At 27.5% G+C, this 16456-nt stretch overlaps 1 protein-coding gene across 1 annotated transcript in view; it reads right to left on the reverse strand.

Annotated features, from left to right (window-relative positions):
• The window catches only part of LOC129966517 (serine-rich adhesin for platelets-like), a 97021-nt gene extending 81275 nt beyond the window's left edge, over nucleotides 1-15746 (reverse strand). Inside the window, exon 1 of the mRNA XM_056080953.1 lies at nucleotides 15676-15746. The gene's annotated coding sequence lies outside the window, so the exon portion shown is untranslated. The remainder of the gene's footprint in view (nucleotides 1-15675) is intronic.
• Nucleotides 15747-16456: the final 710 nt, after the last annotated feature.

A 16456-nucleotide genomic window follows, 5' to 3' on the forward strand; every position in this document is an offset into this window, starting at 1 on the left:
CAGCTTGTTCCTTCATTAAAGAGTTTGATATTCTTAAAAAAGTAGAATTTAATATCATTTTGCGATGATTGAGAAAAAAAAATGATGGTATAAAACATGTGACCTCTCTACATGTGAAAACATATTTAAAGAAAATTGCTCTTGAACTTTCAGATAGATAGATTCATTTGAGTCAATTAAATTCCCATTTACCATTATAAGAAAGAGTTCCTGGATTTGGAAGAACCGGTATTGTTTTGAGTTGGCAATTATTATTATTATTGGTTCTAAGACACGTGGAAATTTGTTTCATTTTCTCCCACAAAAATGGCATTTGTCAGAAATAAAGAATGGAGAGAAAATAAAATGAATGAAGCTCTAATAACGCTTTGCACACTTCATTTTATTTTAATGTTTGCAGTATCCTTTAATAATCGCAAATAACATGAAATTTACTATAGGAGGGGGTGGTCGCCATGCGGTCATTGAACTTTACACTTGAAAATAATCAAACTATGCAAATAAGGAATTAAATTATTTTCTGGTAACACTTCCGTTCTATCTGAGGAAAAAAAATCCACGTTTTCCGTTTTTGAACAAAAATTTAAGACAACGGAGGATGGGAACTGAAAACTGAATGTTGAGTCAGTCGAATGACCTTTACGTGGAAATTTATTTCCTCCATATATGTCTGGAATAATCTTTGATAGTCACCGACAATTTAACCATTGGCGCCTTAATTAAGGCCGACATCAGAGCTTCCGATATCTAATTTTCGAGGGTTTTTTTTCCTTCTTCGTTCTAAATTCTTCAGTAAACTGTTTTTAGAGATATTGAAAATTGAAACAATGAATGTCAAAAGTTTTAAAGGTCAAAGATAAAAATACAAAGAAATCTGTCTTTTAATTAATTTGGTTATATCTGTATAGGAAATGTGAACTATCGCAATGGTGCTTTCTTTTATGTATTTCCAAACAGAACTAGCCTCCTTTGCCCGATATTTTCCGTACCAAGAACTTGTGAAGTATAAGAAACGGAATAAATTCTATATGAATAGAATTACGTTTGTGGCGATTATTTTATTGCTGAAATATTGCTCAAATTTCGATATAAAATAATTCATAAATTAGTAATGCAATGATTTTCTTCTAGACGATTATATAAAATATTGCTTGGCTTTTTTTTTAGGAGCAAGAGTCATGCTTTGTATAATGGACCAAATATTTGATACATAAGCAGGAGTTTAGTTAATATACAATATATTGAATTTCATATAGTTCTTATATTTTTTGGCTCATCTTTGAGCATCTGTCTTTTTAGAAACTTTGAATAATAACATTTTATGCCATTCATTCATTCATTTGTTTTTGTTCATTTGTTAAATGTTTTTCAATGACCTGTCTCCATTCAATTCAGAAAAGTGCGAGCATCGACTTATTTATCATTAAATTAATATCAAAGAAGAATTTTCATGAGTGACTTTCAACAAAATTTCTTCAATCGTTTTGAACATGCCTTCTTTTCTATGAGTGCTCATTAACACGTTCAGTCCCATGATTTATGCCTCTGATTCGGACCACTTTCTAATAATATTCCTACATCATTGCTGTCTCCTAATTGTAGCTGGGAAGAAACTATTTAATTAAGTAGATATGAATCACAGGTGATTCATACAATGGACAACATGATGGCCAAAAACATATAAATTAAACATAAGAGCATCCACCTGCATCAAATTCTATATTAAATGAAAACTTTTGTTGTTACCCAAATATGGGTGACAACTGCAGTCAAAGTAAATTGAACCCTCCATTGAACATGTTGGTATGTGTGAATTAAATTTTATGCCAACCAGTCCATTTTGTTAAGAAATTTGTCCTTTATCTGCTAAGAAGACAGATTTATCTAGATTAATACCTTCTGTGCATTTATCATTATTTTTCTGCATACATTAAGAATATTTTCATCAAAATCATACAACTGACAAGGAAATGATACTGGGACAAATGTATATATGTATAATGATATCTCTAATTGAATTTAAATTATAATTAATTATTTAAATTTTATCTTAAAATTCCCCCATGTTCCTTCATTCTAAAATTTCTCTTATTTCCTGATCCATTTTTTTATCTAATTATTTTTAACACGGGCTCTAAAAAATTGCTGAGTCGGTAGATCCCATCCCACGAGCTAAAAAATAAAAATCCCTAACACCTCCCTATTCCTTTCAAAAATACCTAAGATTTCTGTTTCTAAGTCTACACTTGTCAAAGAAAGCCCATCAGAATCTTCTGATAAAATCAGTCAGGGAAAAATTGCTTTCACTTTGCTCTTGTATCACGATGTAAGCAGACGCATCTTTTTTTTCAGCACTTCTCATCTGTACAAAATATACTTCCAGCAGTAAAATAAATTGGATTTTATTTCATAGGTTTCTTCTTTTCGGCCACGCATCTGCAACATTATGTTTACAATTTTATATATAATATATATACACGTTAATTTTTATAAATTTAAATATGATTTTAAAATATAAGATATAAAAATTTGTATTATATCTCAGCGCAATAAAAGTATGAGTATGTGGTAAAAATCCTATTATATCTCTATTCAGGATACATTGTTAAAATAAATCATGTATTCATTCTAAATTTATATCTGATACCTCTCTTATATGGATGTTTTATTTAATACAACAGTCAAGAAACAAACACCTGCACTAGTTATGAACAACATGGCCATTTGCCCATTTTATAAGTCTTGATGACGATGAAAAGCCTCCTAAATCCTTGATTCTGGGAAAAATTTTATTCCTAAACAACAGCCACAAAAAATATAGCTTTTTTTAGCAGTATGCAACTGATTTGTAGACTTTTTGGAGACTCTAGGAGATGATGTGTTGTCAAACAATGAAAAATATGAGATAAAAATAGATTTACTTCAAAAAATAAAGATAACTCATGTAGATTTTTAAGTATTTTTAAAAATTTATTTTATACTAATCTCCTTTGGCGATCAAGTTACTCCCTTGAGTAACGATTGAGTACTGATTGTTAAAGTATTAAAATGAAATTCGTTTGTTAAAAAGTTCCCTTTCTAATTTGACTGAATTATAATTATTATTAGACTGTCTATGTTATATTAGGCTGCAAAATATATATTTAATAAATTGAGCCTTTTATAAACTAAAAGGTCTATGAGCGCCGAAATAAAAATGGAAATGAAAATCAACTTCATTAATATGAAAAAAATTTAATGTGAATTTTAACATTTGTGAAAGCATATGAGTGAATATTTTATAGAAGAAATTAAAAATTATTTTCAAGGTCATTATTAAAATAAAAACATAGACATTGTGTATCAAATGACATTTTCAAAAAATTATTAAGGTGTCTTGAAACGTTGACCATCAAGTTGGAAAGGTCCATTTTCACCGAAAATAACACTTTTTTTAAAAATTCTTTTATTGGTTAGACCAGTCTTTGAGCTATCCAAAACAGGTTTACTTTTATTTCTACTCTAAGTAGAAGTAAAAATATTAATATTTTCGTAATGATCGGAAACCGGAAGTACAGGGCCAAAAACATGTTAAAAATTTGTATAAACACAAATTTAGTTTTAAATACGGAACATTTTTTGCAAAATGAAAATTGCCAATGAGAGTTTTAACGGTGTTATGTGGAAATTGGTACCTAAAGATGTCTTTGTTGAGCTCCGAACTCTCAGATGAGGGGCATTTTTGTCTATAAACATTTTAACGAAGGTTTTATAGGATAACTGAATGTTCTTAAGGTTATTGGAGTGTATAACAGTGCAAATGCAGTTAGAGCATTTTCTGAGCTCTAATACGAGCATTTTCTGAACAGAATATACGAATCTAGTCGGCTTTCACTGCCAAACACAAAAATTGCCAGAAAAAAATGATTAAAAAAGAGAAATTATTAAATGCTGAGGAGTAAGAAGGTATAATCTATAAATGTGGTGAATTTGAAGCATGTGCACACATAATTCCTTATTGAAACATGTTAGTGTATACTTTAAATGCATTTTTCACAAAATTGATTTTTCTTATTTTTTGCTCACTTCAAATCAAAGAACTGAAAATATAATCATTATATTACTATGAAATTTGGTGTACTTTGTCCTTATACTATTTGCCAGGGAATCAACTAAAAGAATTTAGATTGAGGGAATATTTTTTAATTTAGAACTCATTGTTTGAACAATAATGTCACAAATTTCCTAAAAATTTCATGATAAATTCTCCGGCTGGTTCTAAAATTTTTATTTATTATTATAACCATACGATTTAGATCACTCCCTAGAAAGAACTATGTAGTTTATTTTGGTATAAGTTTTGTTCGGTTGAGAGTAATAGTTTTTGGTGTAGCCAATTTGAAGTTTTTAAAGAATTTGCTTCAATTTATGCTATTAAATGCCAATTTTCAAAAAGTTTTAATGTTTATTTCAAATATTGACATCCTATCACTCATTTTGAATAGTCTTAAACCCATAAATATGGTAAAAGTATATCTACACCATGTTTTTCTATAAAAGTGCTCCGAACGTGTTCGGATACTTTAAATGAAAGAAAAAATATTGTATGAAAATGAAACTGGTGTTATTAAAAAAATAATTTTTTTGATTTTTAAGATACCTTTCGAAAACCAATATTTTCGGAAAATGCAGACGACAATTACCAAAACATGATTAAGTTTCATTTAACTTATGATTTAATTAACTTTTTTTGAAAAAATTTGGCAGTCTCTTGTCTTATGGAGCATGTGTGCCAAATTTCATCAAAATTGGACAAAGATGATAGAAATTATATAAATCATACATACAAACATTATCTTTATGTACATAATTAGATAGATAGATCTCTGAATTCTGTTGATAATGATATCGTGTTGGTGTTACCACGGAAAGGGGCTGCAATAACTTCTGAGGGAAAGGACCCCTGAGTACAAGAGGGCAAAAGTCTGACTTCTAGCTCATATGAAGATGACACTCACACACTCGCTTGCACAATCCCTTTTTACTGGAGTGGGAGGGCTCTTTCACACACCTCACAGAAAGAACATAGGATGAAGAACAATCATGTCCGAACCAGGACTCGAACCCTGAAAGCCCAGATCACAGGGAAGACGTTCTACACCTAGGCCAGGACGCCCGCTTGAATTTCTTGTTATGACAGTTATAGAAAAATGAGCTAATATCGTCTTCATAATACTGATTCATTATCGAAAAATTGACTTATAAATATCAATCATGACTTGAAATTGCTCTTCATGACTTGATGATAAATGAACTGGATAATGAAAAAGTTTCTCTCATGAATGGATTTTTGTGCATGTTTTACAAGAAGAAGAATCCATCTACATTACAATTATATAATGGATTTGATGATAAATGAACAGGATAATGAAAAAGTTTCTCTCATGAATGGATTTTTGTGCATGTTTTACAAGAAGAAGAATCCATCTACATTACAATTATATAATGGATTTGATGATAAATGAACTGGATAATGAAAAAGTTTCTCTCATGAATGGATTTTTGTGCATGTTTTACAAGAAGAAGAATCCATCTACATTACAATTATATAATGGATTTGATGATAAATGAACAGGATAATGAAAAAGTTTCTCTCATGAATGGATTTTTGTGCATGTTTTACAAGAAGAATCCATCTACATTACAATTATATAATGGATTTGATGATAAATGAACTGGATAATGAAAAAGTTTCTCTCATGAATGGATTTTTGTGCATGTTTTACAAGAAGAAGAATCCATCTACATTACAATTATATAATGGATTTGATGATAAATGAACAGGATAATGAAAAAGTTTCTCTCATGAATGGATTTTTGTGCATGTTTTACAAGAAGAAGAATCCATCTACATTACAATTATATAATGGATTTGATGATAAATGAACTGGATAATGAAAAAGTTTCTCTCATGAATGGATTTTTGTGCATGTTTTACAAGAAGAAGAATCCATCTACATTACAATTCTATAATGGATTTGATGATAAATGAACAGGATAATGAAAAAGTTTCTCTCATGAATGGATTTTTGTGCATGTTTTACAAGAAGAAGAATCCATCTACATTACAATTCTATAATGGATTTGATGATAAATGAACAGGATAATGAAAAAGTTTCTCTCATGAATGGATTTTTGTGCATGTTTTACAAGAAGGAGAATCCATCTACATTACAATTATATAATGGATTTGATGATAAATGAACTGGATAATGAAAAAGTTTCTCTCATGAATGGATTTTCGTGCATGTTGTACAAGAAGAAGAATCCATCTACATTACAATTGTATAATGGATTTGATGATAAATGAACTGGATAATGAAAAAGTTTCTCTCATGAATGGATTTTCGTGCATGTTGTACAAGAAGAAGAATCCATCTACATTACAATTATATAATGGATTTGAAAATAATACTGCAAAGGCTTTTATATTAGCAGTATTTTTATTATTTTATATAGCATGGTCGGTTTTTAGATACGCGCTTTAGTTTGGATAAAGGTTTAAATCATGAGTGATTTTTATAAACTACATTTCATTCATCTAGATGTATGTTTAAAAAATTAATTTTGGTTCATTCTATTAAAAAACTTTGAACATGTCATATTGTTTCGTATTAACATTGTTGAACGAATCATGTTAAATGTTTTCAGTTTAATAGCCTTCACAGTCGCCAAAATGACGATTTTTAGAGTATTAATCTAATTAATTAATAAATCTTTAAATCTCTATTTTATTGTAAGAGGGAAAAACAAACATTTGAATGGGAATACACTTCCAAGTAATCGTAATTTATTTTGTTGGATGCGAATGTGTAAAAATCTTTCTATTTTACTTTAGTTGACTAAATTTATTCCCAAAGATAGAATAAAAAATTAAGATTATACTTACAAAAAAAAAAAAAAAAACTCAACAAAATTCTGAAAGATTGTGTTCTAATGTATGTTCTTGAATTCAACAACAAAGCAACGGAATTGCGAAAAGCTATCTCATTTCGCCTGACTTTGAATTTTCGTTCATGTGAGAAACTTTTTACGGTTACTCACATAAAATTTTTACTTAATAATATTTTTATTTAAACTTATTTTTGACGTATTGTTTTTATTGCATTGGAAAACGTATGATAAACGATACGTACGAAAACACTGCAAAACAATAAATTTCTTAAGCTACGTGACTTTTGCGTATGTGACATGTTCTAAGACATTAATTGCGTATAGTCAGCGTATGCTAAAAAAGACGTAGTTCAGCGCCTAAAAATATATGAGAAAATGCAGCATATGCAGTGATGTTCAAATAGATTTCTTTTATTTCCAAATATTTCAATAATATTTCTAAAATTGAAAATAGAGGAATTTCTATTTCTTCTTATTTACTAACATGCGAAGATATCGATGATTGTATAGCTATGAATGTAAGAATGGTTTGTAAATGCTATGTAATCGTATTCTGTATTATAAAATCTTGGTTTTGATATCAGAGATTAATATGAATATATAAATATGAAAACACTTGACTAGATAGTTAAACCAAATTAAACCCATCGTAGCCAGTTTTATCTGCCTATTGTCTACGCTTCATTTCAATTTTATAACTTCTAAAATTTTATCTTAATACATCATAAAATTAATTAAAGTGATTATAAAAAATGAATGCGAAAGAGTGCTTAAGTATATTATAAATCTATCTATACTTATATATAAAGCTCAATGTGTGTGTGTGTGTTGGCGCTCTACAGAAAAGACCATTTGACCTACAGCTACCAAATTTGGTACGTGTATACCTTGGAGGTCGGGAATGTGCACCTGGGGTCCCTTTTTTTGAATTTTTAATTAGAATTTTAATTATTAATTAAAAACTAACTTTCAGGCCAAAAAAAATCATTTCTTTCCCCACCGCCAAATGAGTAAGGCTTTCCCAACAGTAATGAGGCTAGGCTTAAGATTTTTCGGCTGATTATTTCAAACGATTCTGTTTATTTTCTTAATGTTTTATGCATTTAAAATTAAACATTGTTAATGAATCAATCTTTCAGATTCATTCTGAAGTACTTCTGAATTAAAATAAAACAGAATAAAGGAAATTAAAAATTTCTAATCTGCATAGCGTTACCCCAACTGGCGTAGAAAAACTCACGCATTTGCGTCACCGTAACTGGCGTTGAAAATTCACGCATGCGCATTGTGTTCTGATTGTTGACATGACAGCCATTATCAACGGATGATTTAAATTATTTTTTAATTAGTTGCATGCTTTTGTAATTAAAGTGTATTTATGTTAGTTATATATTTTTGTATATGCTTATAGTTTTAAGTCCATCGTTTTTTTAACCTGTTTTTTTTAGTTTTTTTTAACCTGTTTTCAACCGATTATTTTAAACGATTCGTTTTATTTTCTTAGTGTTTGATGCATTTAAAATGAAACATTGTTAATGAATCGATCTGGTCATGATGAATCTGAGAAAATTTTGTTGACAAATTCTTGAAATATTACATAAATTAAAAAAGATATTCTTTAATGCCCATAAAGTTTAAACGCTCAGTGACTGTTTTCAGTAATCATATTACAAAAAAATGCTTTGCTTCGGTAAAAAATATTATTATATTAATTGTAGATTAATCCTTTCCACTTTAATTTAAAGTATAAATTCTACGGGAGCTAAAAGAAAATTAGAGAGATACATATTACGCTATGACTGAAGGCGTTTATAATATTATGAGTGAATTATATGACTATCAAAATTTGAAGTTTTAAAATATGAAGAAGCTATTAAAGTAGGAATTGCATAAAATATTTAATTATTAAAATTTTAACGCACGTTAAGATTGGCGAACCGGCTGGTCGCCAAAGGCGGCTAGTATACAATAAAATAAATGTTAATTATAATGGGCTAACTGACAGTTCCAATCTATTATAAAAGTTTAAAAAATGCAATGATTAAAACAAGGTATCATCTTAATCTGTTTTCAGAGAATAAAAATAATTTCAGTTTTTACCTCAAGCAAACGTAAAAATCTTTAATTAACTATAACCAAGTAATTATTTATTTTATTAAATTAAAATAAGTGATTACTAGAAATTATTTAAAAAATTCATTTCGTCATTAAAATTAGAAAAAAAAAATTGCTTCAGAAATCAATGAAAAGGCAGTTTCTTGAATTTTCAAGTAACATTATGAAACATTTTTCACACCAAAGTAATTATAAATATATTGATTGAAAAGTATTCGAAACTTCACTTAAACAAAAATTAATTAAAAGAGCTCTAAATAGACGGTCTTTTTTCAACAGCTTCTAACTACTAATTCACACGCATCTTTCTTTACTATTATTAGAAAGCCCCTAAAATGATTTTAAGAACATTCTTTCACAAATTAAACTAATTAAACCTCCGGCGGATGCTACGAATATACGGAAGAGAATTACGGAATTCTCGCAAATTTAATTACAAATAATTGGACGTTATTAATAGGATGCTACAGACGTAATGTTCTTATCTTATATGAGGAGCACACCAATTTGAGTATTAAGGTAAATGGGCGGATTAAGGATAATCTGTGAGCAGAGCATATTTACTATCTCTTAGGTAATTAAGTTAGAATACTTTGAGATAGTAAATGCCCTTTGAACCTTTTCACTGTATACTATTAAAGGGATTCTAAAGAGGAATTATTTTAACCAAAATAATTTTCTGATTTTTATCTAGTTAGACACTTTTTTTTTATATTTAAGAAAAAGAAGCATATGGTATTAAGAGGACAATGGACTTCGAAATAAGCGAAATTGGACAAAAACATGAAATTTTATTTTTATCGTTTCTTTATCAAAATATATATTTTTATTCATCTAAAATAGAATTATAAAATATATTGTTCCATAAAATAAATAATTGAAAGGCCTGGTGGGAAAAAAATACATTCTAAAGACTTTTCTCAAAATGGTATTAAAATTAGATTTAAATACCTTTGAAATGTTCCAGGTGTAAATTCTTGAAGAAATCGAATGGAATTGATAATAAAGATATATGTTAAACATTAAAAGAAAATGAGGTATGCATTTTATATTTTGAGTTCTTTTAGATAGTTAAAGGTCAATTTTAGTTTAAATAAACCATAGAATTCCTATGAAAATTCAGTACGCGTGCATAAAAATATTTCTAAAAAATTGGCATTTAATTGAAATTTCAAAATTACACACAGTTTTGTTCCAAATAAATCTATATTTGGTAGTAAGGAAAAAGTAATAGAAAAAAAAATTGGAAACTAATTCGCCAGAAATATGTTGAAATTTTTAAAAATTGTATATCTTTTAATTTTAAAAAATAATATAATTCATTTTAAAATGTTTTTTAAGTAATTTGGCATATTTATATTTTAATACATATACATAAAAAATTTCATAATCCTACGTGAATAATTCGCATAACTCCCTATTAAAATTCACTGTCCCCTTAAAAAGCGACATAGTGAGAAATGAGATTCACTTATCCTGTCCTAGTTAATTCTAGTTCTTGAGAGAATATGAGAAGCACCAACTCAAATCTCAATGCTCAATTTTATAGTTTTTTAATCTAAAAATTGGACCTTATTTCATTCAAACACTTTCAGGTTTTAATTTAATGTATTCCCTGTAAACTACTGCAAATAAGTTTCTCTAAATATAATACATTTGCTTCATACAGCAAAACACAAACAGTTCATATAAAATTTAGAAAGTCCATTACTTAAAAACATAGGCATCATTATTACTTTGAAGACTTTTAAGCATTGCAAAACAGAACAGAAATAATTTTTCTTATTCAAATCTCTAAGGAACAATTTCGCAGAAATCGTAAATTTTTTTTATTTTCAGAAAAAAAGTGTATAATATTTGATAAATTGAAAAAGAAATCTAATTATAATTTTATAACCCAACCATTGCATGATATGGTAATAAATAAACCAAAATACACATTCTAATTAAAAATTTATTAGTTATCTGCTCGAAGTTCATAAAAAACCATATTCGTAATAAATACCATTATATTAAAATCAATAAATTCAAATTATGTAAAAAAATTAAGTTCTGACATACTTTGTAATTCGACTTTTCGTAACCGGTTACTAATGAAATGCATAACTACTTACCTTAAAAAAAAACAGCGGCTTCTATGTATATATTTTTATGAAAAATCCTTCTAAAACACATTATTTTGCAGATTAAAATTCAGATAAATGTTTTTGACCTAATTCATCAGATAAAATCAGAAAAAATTGAATTATATTTAAAATTTAAAAAAAATTATTCTTTGAGGAGAATAATTCTTGTAAATTATTCTCGCTGTTCAAATATTACTTCAGCTGCCCGATTTGCTATTTTCTTACCACTTCATTAGAAAATAACGTTAAAATTTTGAAAATTTATCTCAGATAGTTGGTAATGCATTTTTGACACCTTATGTTTATTGCCATGTCTCTTAATTGAAAATGGCAATTCAAAGTATAATATTTTATTTAGTTTTCTTGTTTCTCAAAGAATAGTATTTTTATTATTTTATGACGTTATTTTTAATTCCAAGTGCGAATGCTTTATAATGTTAAATATTGTTTTTAGTTTAACTAACAAATTTTTGATTTACCAGAGATGTATGATTAAAATGATTAAAATTAATGAAATAATCATAATCGTTTTTCCTAAATATAAAATAATTTAGGCAAGAAATTCTCTCTAAATTATAAAAGTCAACCAATTCTCAAGCAATACAGGGTTGGATCCAAAGGTGTGTATGGCTTGTCTCGGCACAAAGCGTTGAGTGTGTTGGGATCCAAATTTCAATCATATAAATTTGGAAATTCTCGTGTATTATATAGAACACAATAAGAAAGAGAGCAAATGAATAGAAATAAAAAGAAAATGAAATTTATTGATGTCTTGTTTCTTATTTTGAACTTATATGCTTCATCCTCTAAAAAAAACGTATAATTAACATCAAACAGCGGTGTTGTATATACCATTTTTACTTCCATACAGCTAATTAATAAATTCTAGTGCACTTTAAATTTACTTTACATCGAAAAATATACTTGTGTACTTTGACTTATTGAGGGTAAGCATATGTACCAATATACGATACATGTAGGAGAGGGGGAGGAGAGTCATAATAATTTCGCGCAGTTTACCGAATACTCAAGAGTCGACCCTGCAGCTACAATTTATGAATTTACCATGATGTCTAAAACACCCCGTACCACGATATATTTAATTATGAGATTTAATATATAGTATAAACCCAATGTATTTAGTTTCTTTTGTGTGTGATTTCAAATTCTTCAAAATAAATAAAAAATGTATTTATTTATTTATTTTTTTAATTGGTATAATATTTTTATGCACATTTCTAATTTTGTTATTTGGTCAAATAAGTTATTAAAAGATGAAAGAACTTTAATTGCGCAAAAAAAAATCTGTTTAAATTGAGTTAACTAAATTAAAAACGCTTAAAATAAGATTAAACTTAATTTATTCATAGTTTTCCTGATGATGAGGATTAGCTTTTAATTCGTTTTTCTACGACTTGATGAAAAATTTTAAATTGATGAAATGAGATGTTAAGATAATGTTTAATATTTATTAGCAAACACCATATTTCTGCCCATAAAGAAAAAGCATGGCTTCAGTCAGGGTTAGCATCGTGTTAGCTTTCTTAACTAATCTATCACGATATGCAATGCATTGGCTTTTAACTAATGAACTTAACAAGTTCGGTCTCTTGGAAATAAAGAATTAACTTTTCACAAAATAAATTAAATTAAAAATGATAGATGCTTCCATTTAGGCAAACAGCAAGCAAACCGAACGCACACGGCATATTAATCAATGAATATGACTTATTTAACCTTTAGAAACGTGAAATTCTAGTTCCAATCAATAAAAATAATCACTTTCGATGACCGCGCTTAAAAACAAAATAAACGGAGTTGCTTCGAATTTTAAAAAGTATTACAACAATAAATTTTAATAAATTAAAATCGTGGTTAGATTTTTTTTTATTTATGAAATGAAAGCATATGTAGCTACTTTCGCATCATAAATTCCGATCACATCACTATAAAAAGAATTAAGAATATTAGAATCGAAGTGGCAATATTTTAGAGTTATTTCATTAATAAGCTGACAGTGACCGCATGCCATTGACTTTGTTGTGTATATCAAAGAAAAGAAACATGTTTCATTTGCAAAAGAAAATTGATATGAATTCAAAGAAACGAAATTATTTTTTATTTATTAAAAGAAAGCATAAATACTATTTTTGTATAGCAAATTTCAATTACATTGCTATAAAAAAATTAAGAATATTAGAATCGAAGTGGCAATATTTTAGAGTTATTTCATTAAAACACTGACAGTGACTGCAAGCCTTTGGCTTTACTGTGCATATCAAAGCGTAGTAAGCGTAGTAACGTGTTTCATTTGTAAAAAAAAAAAAAAAATGATATGAATTCAGAGAAACGAAATTAATTTTTTTATTTATGAAATGAAGGCATAAATACTCTTTTTGTATAGCAAATTTCAATCACATCACTATAAAAAGAATTAAGAATATTAGAATCTAAGTGGCAATATTTTAGAGTTATTTCATTAATAAGCTGACAGTGACCGCATGCCATTGACTTTGTTGTGTATATCAAAGAAAAGAAACATGTTTCATTTGCAAAAGAAAATTGATATGAATTCAAAGAAACGATATTAATTTTTTTTAATTTATTAAATGAAAGCCTAAATACTATTTTTGTATAGTAAATTTTAATCGCATTACTACAAAAAGAATTAAGATTATTAGAATGGAAATCTCAATATTGTAGAATTATTTTGTTGATATACTGACACTGCATGCTATTGACTTTTCTGTGTTGCTTCAAAACAAAGAAACAATCTTTTTTTTCTTTTGCAAAGAGATTTCTTATGAATTAAAAGAAACGACGACATAAAGCCTTTATGATTTAATACTATCAGTTAAGCACAAAATTTTATATTTAACTAAAAATTTTCTTTTATTTGAAAATATGCAAAAAATTAATTTAGATTTGAATAGCGGACAATGTTCTTAAAAGCAGCTAGGCTTCTTATTTGTACAAAAAATAATCTTCTAAAGTTTATAAATAAATTAATTATACGATTTCATATATAAGAAATACCATGTCTCATATTACATCAGTTTAAAAATCATTATTAAAGTTCCTGTTGTACTAATTCAGAAGAGCTCTAACTAGTTTTAAACTGAACAAATTTCTATATTGAATTTTTGTTCTTTTTCAGAGGTTATATATATTTTTAATATGATTATTTTTATTATGATATGAAAAATAACCCATTGTTAGATCATTTGAAAAAATACAAAACTCTAAATAGTATTGAATAATATGAATTTATTTTTAGGAAATTGACATGAATTCAGTGTAGAATTACATAGTTCAGAATTTTTTATATTGTAACTAAAGGTCAGAGAAATAACTTCTCAAGATAACAGAAAAATTATAAAGGTAAAACTACATTAATTTACTTAGAAAAGGGTCAAAAATATAAATTAGAAATTATTTTGTTTGCTTTAAATCTTACCTGAAGTGTTAGATAGCAAAAAAAAAAAAGACAATAATTATTGCATTGACATTCGAAGTCGCTCTTGTTATTTTAAGATTAAAAACGCGATATTAATGGAAATTTTGAAACTGTGATCAAAATTTAACAAAATAGATGCATCAATTATTTTTGCAGATAAAAACTGACTTCATGCATTTTATTGAAGCATTAAAAAATAAATAATATTTGATGCATGAAAAAGAAACATTGATTACCGATTTTAAATGTTTAAAAATATTTTTTTTAATAATATGTTATTTGGATAAATTTATTCACAAGATGTTATTGAATCGATTAAAGATTTTACTAAATATAAGTGGTGTATTTTCATCCTCTCTTACCAAAAAAAAAAATATTTTCACTGAATTAAGCTTGTTGCACTTAAAAACTGTTTTTAAAATTTTTTGGATGTTATTTCAAAATAAAATATATTACCTTTCGATTTAAAAGAGAATTCATTACCAATTTTCATTTAAGAATATAATATAAATACTAGCAGCCAAGAGGAAATATAATAGCTACTTTTATGATTACAAATCTACGAATCGACTTTTTCATCAGCGAAATCTTTAATCTTTTTCCTTGCAGCAACTCATCATGGTGTCTTTGAGACAACAAGTATTTATTTCGAGTATGAAAAAGCATCTGTGATTATTTAAAAAAAGATTGTACTGTTTCATACAAATAGCTACGTTAACTTCTGAAAACACATGTGATATATCTTAATATCTGTATATTTGACACATGCATAAAATTCTGTATTCAAATAGATTTAAGAAAAAAATATGTACGTAATGACATTTGGTGAAACATAATGCATTTTATAAACAGACGAATTTCCAGTAAGAAATTTCAAAATATATCTTGCACTGTACTATTTATAATTGACCAAAATTGCTATAAAAAATCCTCTTTAGTTTTCAATTTTTTAAATCAATTTGCACTTATTTAAAAAATTAAATGTCAAAATAACAGATTTTTTTTGCATTAATCTTGTTTCAAATAGCTATAAAAAATACTCACAGCACAAAGGGAGTGTTGTAATAATATCCTTTCGTTGCAACGAAAGAACAGGAAAAGCTACTCATGCAGCGGACGTTTGAAAACCCCCCTAATAAACCAGAGCTGGAGACAATCCCGCCGGATCTTGTACTAGACAGAGGTTATGACGTGTGGGGAGTGTCACGTGGTCTTACGCAGAGGGCGCTTCCCCTTCCCCCACGCTCGGCAGACCCTCTCACCACTGTCCTACTTGTTAGAGAGAAAACAAGGAAGGGAAGAAAAAAAATCGTTTTCAGTGCTACATAGTAATATGAAATAGAAGCCTCACATGTAATGGTGGCTGACAAAATCAGATTTGATATGGTTTTTTTAATCAACCTTTTTTATTAACTTTTTATTAAGCTTTAATAAGTGAAGTATTATTTAATTCAGTAGTATTTGATGTTAAGTTTTTTAAAAGATAAATATCTGAATATTTCGAAAATGAGTTAATTTATGATCTTATCATTTTTTATTTAAAAAATTCAAAACTATTTAAGGCAAATTTTTTGCTTAAAAATCCATCTAGCGTATGTTAAATCCTGGTGGGAAATCAGTATCTGTTAAATTTGTCGCCTTCATTTTATAGGCGTTGTATTTCATAAAATGAGAATCTCAGTGTAAGTACCAGAATCTGAATATGATTGCAAGAATTATAATAAATTGATTGAATTGACCAATTGAACTATTAGATCTTTATGCTATCCATAAGATATGATAGCAAATTTTTAATAATTTATTGTATATTCCTGTTTCTCAAAAT

Source organism: Argiope bruennichi, chromosome 4 (genome assembly GCF_947563725.1).
Source record: "Argiope bruennichi chromosome 4, qqArgBrue1.1, whole genome shotgun sequence".
NCBI lineage: Eukaryota > Metazoa > Arthropoda > Arachnida > Araneae > Araneidae > Argiope > Argiope bruennichi.